General features: G+C 43.8%; 1 long non-coding RNA gene across 1 annotated transcript in view; it reads left to right on the forward strand.

Annotated features, from left to right (window-relative positions):
- Nucleotides 1-8846, forward strand: part of LOC109320146 — a 16800-nt gene extending 7954 nt beyond the window's left edge. The window contains exons 2-3 of the long non-coding RNA XR_002103729.1: nt 1253-1254; nt 8835-8846. This is a non-coding gene — a long non-coding RNA (uncharacterized LOC109320146). The remainder of the gene's footprint in view (nt 1-1252; nt 1255-8834) is intronic.
- Nucleotides 8847-9705: the final 859 nt, after the last annotated feature.

Raw genomic sequence — 9705 nt, forward strand, 5'->3', positions numbered from 1 at the left:
CCGCAAGAACTACTTCACAGTTAGGGCGGCTAGGAGCTGGAACCAACTTCCTAGGGAAGTGGTGCTGGCTCCTACCCTGGGGATCTTTAAGAAGAGGCTTGATGTCTACCTGGCTGGACTCATTTGAGTCCAGTCTTTTTCTCCCGCCCAGGCGGGGGGTCAGGCTTGAAGATCTACAAGGTCCCTTCCGACCCTACTTCTATGATTCTATGACCAGATCCCTCTCACAGCACTACTACGTAACCCCTCATCTCTTCCTTTTGCAGATGGGACACACAAGGGTGTACCTGGGCTACAACAGTGACATCCAATAAGGACAACCATAAAGTACTGCATCCCTACAAAAAAGGAATACTGTAAAAAGGAGGGTGATCAAGTATTGTTTGTGTCTGTAGGTAAATGAGACAAGAGAAAACTGTTTTATATTGCAGATAAAGGAATTTAGTTTGGATATTGGGGTGAAATTTCCCGCTATGAAAGTGGTTAATTGTTGGAACAGATAGATTCCACAGTCTCTGTGGGTTATCTTATTGGAAGTTCTTAAGAACTGGTTAGTAAAACAGTTGTCTGGGATGGCTTAGACAGGGATGTTCCTGCCTTGAGTAGAGGGTTAAGCTAGATGTGGTCCTTTCAAACCCAGTTTTTTCTGTAATTCTTAAGTCATTGGAATTTTGCAAAACGCTTGAGGCAAGGTGAGAAAGAACTCAAAATAGCCCATGTTGTAAGTCTGACTTGTAAAGGCAAATGTCCTTTTGAGCTCTGATAGTGTGAATATGGACTGAGGATTTTAAAAAATCTCCTTTGTTGTTCCCCTCTGGGTTCTTTTGTTGATGACAGGTCAAGTTGGGAAGGAGGAGGGAAGAGCTTGAACATGTAGATAGAAACTTCCTGTGGGAAATTTGAGTCTTATGGGCTTGAATCTGAATTTCAAAGTGAACTGTATGGAGTGATTTCTTCCTAGCACCTGTAAACCAAAAAACAGGGTGCAAAAACTGAGAGTCTGAAATTATTTGAGAACAAGTTCTGTTGGTGAAAATGTTGTTCTAATAATTGGAATTCATTAGATCTTCCCTGCACACAGACTAAGTAGAGAGATGTAGGGTGCGTTTATGAGTTGTTTACTGCTGAGTAGACTAATTAGGTCTGCAGTAAACATTGTGTGTCTACGTATGTGCCCCATCAGGCTGGAGTAAACCAATTATTCTGAAGTAAATGCAAGTACTGTACTACCCTGCTGTTTTTTACTCTGCAGCAGTGCACTTGCAGACACTGGCCCAGCTGGCTGGGGTATGAGGGTGCTTCAGTGCAGGGTCTGTCTGCTAGCTAGCCCACACTGGCGCACTCTCATGTCCCAGCCATCTGCTCTGCAGCACATTGAGCTATGGGGGGAGCAGCCCTAGGTTAATAGGCTGACCCCCAGGGCTCCCTGTCAGCTGGGGCTGCTCTGACCTGGCTCAGTGTGCTACAGTCCCAGGCACACATTCAAATGGTGCACCTGGGACCAGTAAGCTCCAGAGTTTATTGCTTCAGATTTAATTGTATGCATAGATGCTCCCATAGTTAGCTGTTAGTCTCAAGTCAGGCAGAAGGCAGGACACAAGTTATTAAATAGCATCTGATGCATTCCTTCTCAGCATCTAATGAAATAAACTGCTAATTTATGAAAGGGTGAGTATCTCAGATTTAGTTAGTCTGTAAGGTGTAAATTTACCCTGCCACAAATACTGAATGACTAGGCTGTATAAAATAAATCTGCCCGAGCAGCTAGCAGTTCTGGAAAAAAGGCAGTGGAGATAGCTTCCCTGCACCTCATTCTACCCTTGAAAAATGGTAGAAACTTAATACTCCTTGCTCTGTGCCCTTTTAAAAATCTTAAAATCTTGTTATAAACATTTATAGTAATATTGGGCACAATACACCTAATAAATTCCCCAAGGCTGAATCTAATCAATAACAATCTTTGACCTATCCAGCTACCTAAAATCTTACCCTTTATCAAGGCCTATTCTACATCTGACTTATTATCAGCCAGAATCCTGTCACTGAGTTCTTTATCTGAAATGACATGTGATCCTAGCACTAGTGGCTTATAATTGAATTTCCTAATTAGCCATCCCTGCTTCCTGCTACAGTTCTATTTCATCTTGCTCCCTGATCCATGTAGGTCAGTTGCAGAGATCATGCAGTGTCACATACTGGTAAGGAGGAAAGTGAATCACTTTGAGAAAGCTGAAGGCAGTAACCAGAGGGTTGTTCTTAAATTGCAGTTTAGTGGAAGAAGGGAAATTGAGCTCTAAGTAAAAGCAGAGACAGACCTGACCCAAAATAACTTTGGGGAAATTTAGGTTCAAATCTGTATTTAAGGGCTCTGGCCCATCTCATGTGAGGATGTAATTGCTGGTTAAACAAGAAAAGCATTTTTGGTAGAAAAAAGTCAAAAGAACTAAATGTTACCTTTGTACAGGAAAACTGACTTTAAAGGTTTGTTTTGTTTTGTGGATCCCCTGCTCTGCCTGCTTCCGCTGAAAAGAATTAGAGGTGAAGCAAAAAAGTGAGCAAGTTGGAAGGAAAAAATAAAGTATTTTTACCTACTTTTCCAGTAGGAAAAATGAGTAATGAGCAGAGACTGGCAGTAAGGCATGGAGAGAGCTTTGCCTGATTTTCATTTTTTTTTTTAATTTTCACTTTGCAATAAAAGAATTAAATCAGGTTTTGATATCAAATTTTGAAAAATGACCTTTCAAATTTTTTTGTTGTTGAAAGTGGGGAATTTCAAATAAATGATTTTTTTTTTTAAATATTTTCAAATGAATATTCAAGTAGAAAAGGTATCTGCTCTGATAAGGAGGGAACTGAAGCGTCTCAGTTTGAGTGGAGGAACCTCTCTCAAAATGTGTCAGTTATTGCTAATAAGAATAAAAATGAGAACTGTGGGTAATGAATCCCTGGTGCCTGTTCTTTTGGTTCTCTTTTTAAAGCAAATTATCATGGAAAAAATGCTCGAGGTGGGATGATAAAGTTAGGGCTTTTCGTGTCAACAATGTTAAAACACTTTAATCTCAAGAAATAGGAATAAGAAAATAGATTGTAACCTGCAGCTATTCTGGAAAGCTGAAATTCAGTGTTCTCAAAGGAATGAAAGCACTAACAGGGATAGGGCACTAGACTGGGAACTGGAGACTTGGTTTTTTAGTTGTGACTCTGTCTAAGGTTGTCCTATCACTCTAGGCTAGATCAAAAAAATGTATTTCAGAAGAATTTAAGCACCTAAAGTTTGAAGTTATAATCCTCAAAATTCCTGCTCAGCTGTTGCCTAAGCTTGCAGGTAACTAAATGTTACACTGAATGTTACAGGTACAGCAATTTTTTTACAGTGCTGCTTCTGTGCATACTCAAAAGTTCCTGTCTTGACAGAACTGAGCAACTTAGCACATAATTCATGCCTAAGTCCAGTTGGGATCTATAAACTGATATTCCTGCTTCGGAGTTTCCTGAGGAGTTTGAGTATGATTGCAGTACCAGCATAATCTGTTTTTCATAAAAAGCTGCATTGGCTGATGCTTCCTTTTAAAGAGAAGCTGGTGGTGTGCACCTTATGCACTGCACAGTAGCCTGGTGGCTAAAGGACTTGTGTAGGATGATGTAGTAGACTGAGGTTCAGTGGTCTTTTCTGACTGAGGATTTTCCAAACCCACGTATCCCATGTTCCAGGAAGATGCCTGGAAAGCAATCAGTTGCCAGAATAGGGTGTTATGGGGCATGTGTATGCTTGGGGGGGCAGAAAGAGAGGACCTCTCCAACTCTCCTTTTGAGCTGTTTCCATGTCTTGGAAGAACAGAATGGGCAGTGAGAACAGGAGAGCAAGCCTGCTTCTGCATGCACATGGTTAGCACACTCATAGGAGAAAGGGTGGACTTCCATTTCAGCCTCTGTTTTAAGAACTGTTGGTGTAGTTTACATGAAATAATAAATGGAAAAAATATGGGAAGAAGAAAACTGAATTTAACCCCCTCCCAACCTTGAAACTAGAGTGAAATCCAGGTTATACTGAAGTCGGTAGAGTCTTTATCATAGACTTCAGTAGGGCTAGGAGGTGAGCTTGTTTTCATGGACAAGTATGGTTTTTCTCCTCCTCCTCCTTCACCCTGGCCTTTTCCTTTGGCAATTTAACATATGCTTTGTTTCTGCTAACACATACACTAAAGCCTATGTGGAGGGTGGTGCGATGTCTGCTCCACAGGGAGCTGCTTTCCTTGAGACTGAACAGCATAACAGCAACTCCCACACGAGAGAAAGGGTAATGATTTTGTTTAATCTCCAGTCAGCACAAGATGCTGATGCTGATGTGGCACACTTCAAAAAGTCTCCCCCTCACATGATAACTAGAAAACCAAGTCCTAGAAAACATTAGCTAGCTTATGCATCAGTAGATTTAATTGCTTTGCCTCCCTTTTTAAAGCCATATTATGCTATTTGAAAGGGGAAAATGAAATGCACCTTTAGAGACCCAGCCTTTTGGCAGGGTGTACCAAATGGCGGCTTATGATTTCGTCATGGTAGGAGAAGCACAATGGTGTTGTTGGTTGAACTGCCACAGGAAGAATGGAGGCTCAGAGATAGAGAAGAAGGCCAGTGTTGACTCACCACTGGAGTCTTTTGTTATGTTCTGCATTGTCTCTTCCATTGCTTGTGATAACGGGTATAGAAATATCTTGTTTCTCTGTGTAATGTCAGAGTGGGATGCATCTCTTCAACTCCTCTATTAGTGCTCATTTTGATGAGGCAGATTGACCTTATTTGAGTCTACGAAATTCTTTTACTCCTTTGTCTGTCACAATTTTTCTTTTGTGCCAACTGATTACTTGGTCTTTCTTGAAGACAAGAAGTACTGGGGATTTGTGGCTTGAGAGAGAGAACATTTACTGGGATTGGAATACCAGTATGCCTTGTGTGACATTTTCCTTAACGGGGCTGTCACTTTCCTCACCACAGCCTTGATGGACCCATTGCTCTGTGGAAAGTGAGGACTTGAAGTGACATAACTAATGCCATAGTTTTTCCTGTACCTTGTGAATCCTGGGTTGATCAAACTCCTGATCATTGTACATCTCTTCTTGGATGCTGAGTCTTGCTGCATTTAATGAAAACATTTGAAGAAAAATATTCAAGCTTAGATAGCTTGAAACACTATGAATACTAGTCAGATATGAGAAGAATCACACTTTATCAAGTGCTAATTGCACTTGATCATGCTTTAGCAGATGCATAACAAATAGATTCAAGGAGGTGATACTCCCCCTCTATGCGGCATTGGTCAGACCGCAGTTGGAGTACTGCATCCAGTTCTGGGCACCGCACTTCAAGAAGGATGTTGATAGACTCAAGAGGGTCCAGGGGAGGGCCACTTGTATGGTTAGGGGCTTACAGGCCAAGCCCTATGAGGAGAGACTGAGGGACCTGGACTACTTCAGCCTCCACGAGAGAAGGCTGAGAGATTTATCTTGTGGCCTCCTACTAATTCATTAAGGCAACACAGCAAGGGATTGGAGATGCTCTGTTCACCAGGGTACCTCTTGGAGTAACAAGGAACAGTGGTCACAAACTGACAGAGCAGATTTAGATTAGATATCAGGAAAATCTTCTCCATGGTAAGGGTGGCAAAAATTTGGAATGGGCTTTCAAGGGAGGTGGTTCTCTCTCCTACCTTGGAGGTTTTCAAGAGAAGGCTGGATAGTCATCTGGCTTTCCTGCCTAGGCAGGGGGTCAGACTTGATGTGTCGTGGTCCCTTCCGACCCTAGCATCTATGAATCTGTAAGAAACCAGTGACCATTCAGGTGGAACAGGTCAGCTCCCATGTGTTTCTAAGGAATGATTGGTGGCATGAATGGTTAATGTTGGCTATTCTGCTACTGCAGATATTGTTCAGTGCTGGATAATATCTTCCAGGTAAGATGAAAGGCCTGACCACAAGACTGGCTCTAGATATCCAACATATAGCTTGTGAAGTATTTCTACCTGCATGCTCACAGAGAATATTAGATGAAACTGCTTCATCAGCAATCCATTTTACAGCACAATCTCATGTTGGTGTTTCTGATCTGATATACAATCAGAATTCACTTGGTACACAAATGGCCAGTACTCCTGGCTCTACTTGGTGAGCTGAAGACAGGGTTAGTCAGCTTGTTTTGTTGACTAGGTATCGGCCAACTCCTGATCTGTAACTGGTAATAAAGTCATGACCTGTTGCATGTGCTCGGCCATTTCTTCAGCCAGCTCTGAGTCTCCTGTTTCAGTCACAGGGCTTCTTGGCAGTGTCTCCCACAATAAGGTTCTTACTGTTTATATGGTAGTATCCACAAGGAGTAACTCATTGTATGAATCTTGGTTCATTGTAGACATTGTGAGAGGGTGTCAAGAAGTTTCAATTTGAAGATGAGTACCAGTGGTTTGTGGTTGATTATGATGGGTACAGTGAGGCCTCTGATACAATCATAAAAGTGTTCATATGCCTGGGTAATCACCTAGAGGTTCTTTTCATATCTATATGTATTTTCTCTCCATTTCGGCTAGCTTTTGCAATGTGTAGAATCATCTCATTATTGGCTTTTTTGTGATGCAGGCAGTTCCTAGCCCTTAAATGGATGAATCAGCTGAGATGATGGTTAGTTTGCTTGGGCTGAAAATAGCCTAACTGTGAATTAAGCAAAATATATTCTTAATGTTGCTGAATACTTCTTTCTGTTCAGGCCTCTTCTGTGTTGGAGCATAGCAAATCATATGGGCTAGGGACAGAAATTACACATAAACCAGTTTAGGTGATCAAAAACTAGTTTAAACCTGTAACACAACATAAGTTCAGTACACATAAACCAGTTTCAGAATGGCTGAAACTGGTTTAAGATAAACCTGGTTGAATGTAGTATCAGACTTAACTGATTTGGGTCAAACTGGTTTATGCAACATCTGTCCCAGACCCCTCCCTGGCCAAAGTTAAACCAGAGTCCCCTAGCATCCCAGATGCTTTGCAGCCCTGGGCTGAGTTGTGCTTTGCTCTGCTATGCTCTGTGCTCCAGACAACAAGGCTGGTCCTGCCCCTCTGCTCCTCCTTAGTCACAGCTTCAGCAGAGACTGCAGCCACAGCAGGGTCTTCCTGGCTTCCCACTGCCTCCCCCCCCTTGCTGCTCACTGCTTAAGCAGGGATTCCCCCCACCCTCCCTCCCATCTCCCACAGCACAGACAGACCCCAGTCCAACAGATCCTAGGCATGTAGTATGCTAGCTAATACTGAGAGGTGTTTGTGTGTGTGCGTCTCCCATTTCACTAGGATAGGCAGACAGAACAGTGTCTACTTGGGGCTTTTTGGAGCTAATCAACAGGTCAACTGGTAATGTCCCTCCATTCCTTCCTTGGAAAAAGCTGTTTAAGATCGTGAACTAATAATGTTTTGTTGATGGGCTGATAAACAGTGTTATCAGCCCTCTGCTGGTCTGCAGCCCATTCAGATTTGCAGGGAGAGGGAGATTGAGATTTTCAGTATGATCAACAGATGCATGCACTGCACACATGCTCTTTTGCCTCAGAGTGCAAGCTGGGGGCTGGGACCTGGCAACACTTCCCCACTTGAGCAGCAAGTGGGGAAAAGCCTGGGGCAGGGTGGAGCTTCACATCCTTCCCTAATTGAAGGGCCTGCCAGGGCCTGACCATGCCTCACCTCAGCTCAGCATTGTGCAAGGGAAGGAAGGTCTGCTTTAGCACCCCCTGGCTTCTAGCTTGAGCCATTGCAGGCATGCGACTGCGTTTCTTCAGTCCAGAAGGAATGTCTGTATGCTTGTAAACTGGCTCAACCAAGGCAGGTTTGACTTACCGGCAAAGATTGAATCAATTCAGATTCAGGCTTTTTGAATGTCTGTTTTCAGCCATGCAAGGTACAGACCATATCTGAGTAGCCCTCTCACCAGCCCACCAGTTACTACTAGGAATGCTGGCTACCCAGATATCAAGTGAGCCTTGATTGCATCAGGCAGTGCTTTAGCCTTGTGGTGTTGGTAGGGTTGATACTACTGTGCATGGCTTCTGTCTTGCTCTCATTAGCACTGACTATGTAGCTCAAAAATTAGCAGTGGCTCTTGAGAGACCTCTCAAAAGCAGTATTCAGAGGCAAAACTGACCAGTTCTGTACCTTGAGTGGTGGCAGTGCAGGAGCAATGGGCAGAGGTTTGCTGCTGAGGGTGGATATGTTGCCTTCTTTTTGGCAAGCAGTCATTTAAACACTCTTTTGTGGCATAAAAGGAGGCAAGAGGGTTCTGCTTAGCACCTTGTTTCTCCTGGCTGTATCACCACATGATATGCTGCCAGCACCCAGGTGCTGCCAGCCCTGTTATTGGTCACTGCTGTTCTGCCCTCCCTGTTGTCAGAGTTAGAGCCAGAGCTTCAACATGGAAGGTTCAGGGTGTGGGGTGGGCCCCCTCCTGGCTCCATTCTGGCTCCTTCTCCTGCTTTGGCAGCATTTGGCGCTTGTACCCCACTCTCCCACCCATTGTTACATTATTGGTAGTATCTTCCAAAATCCTGAGTGGGCAGAGAGTTTGCTGAAGATTTTAGCTTCCTGTTGGTGCATCTACATGTGCACTTTACTGGAGAGTAGACTAATTAGCTCTGCAGTAAAGCATTACCATCTACATGTGCACCAGTATTAAGGCACATTAAATTAATTACCTGCTGTAAGATAGTAGTGTCAGGGACACAAGGGGACACTACTGTCTTATGGCAGAGTACCTAACTGCACTGAAACACACATGTAGATGGTGACACGGACTAGCTTTGGCACGAGGGTACTAAAGTGTGGGGGCTGCCCCACACTTTAGCACCCTTGTGCCCCAGCCAGCCCTATTACCACTGCTATCCAGAGCCCAGGGCTGACCTCCCATGCCCCCTGACAGCCTGAGGCTGGCCCACCCCGGCTCAAAGTGCTGCTGTCCCAGGTGCCCGGGAGCATGGACTTTATTTCTTCATATTAATTGCACATATAGATGCACTTGGTGTGTTCTTAACTATTATCATGGTGTACTATTTATCTTCTACACACTTGTAGGGCTCGGATGTTCCAGCGCAGATATACATATCACAATAGGTGTATGTATGCCTGTCAGAAGGCTCATCATCTAACTCAGTAACTCCCCTGTGGGAGCTGCTTATTTAGGGCAGGAGAATTCAAAGAAGCACTCTGAATGCAAAGGGCTTGACTGTGTGGCCAGGTGCCTGGGACAGTGTAGATGCAGTGACTTTCCTTTTGCAAATGAAATCACACACCTGCTGAAATCGCATATCTCCTTTTTGCACTCTCCCTCCAAGTTGGTGATAAGGGCAACTACCCTGGGCACCACCTTCCCCTCTCTTCCATCCAAGTTACACTCTTGACATTGGTAGCCATGGGTAATGGTATTTTTAATTCTCTAATCAACAGATCGAGCTACTCGTGATATAGGCTTCAAACCCTCCCCCTCCCTTAGATTAGAAAATTGAAGACTACCAATCTTTAGCTGATATGTGCATCAGTACATTGGGAATGGAGAAAGGAAGTTGTACATGGAATTTATTGTTTCAATCCCGGGATGTCATTCTCCCCTTGTACTCGGCCTTGGTGAGGCCGCAGCTGGAGTACTGTGTCCAGTTTTGGGCTCCACAATTCAAAAAGGATGTGG

This window comes from Crocodylus porosus, unplaced genomic scaffold (genome assembly GCF_001723895.1).
Source record: "Crocodylus porosus isolate Cpor-Errol unplaced genomic scaffold, CroPor_comp1, whole genome shotgun sequence".
Lineage (NCBI taxonomy): Eukaryota > Metazoa > Chordata > Crocodylia > Crocodylidae > Crocodylus > Crocodylus porosus.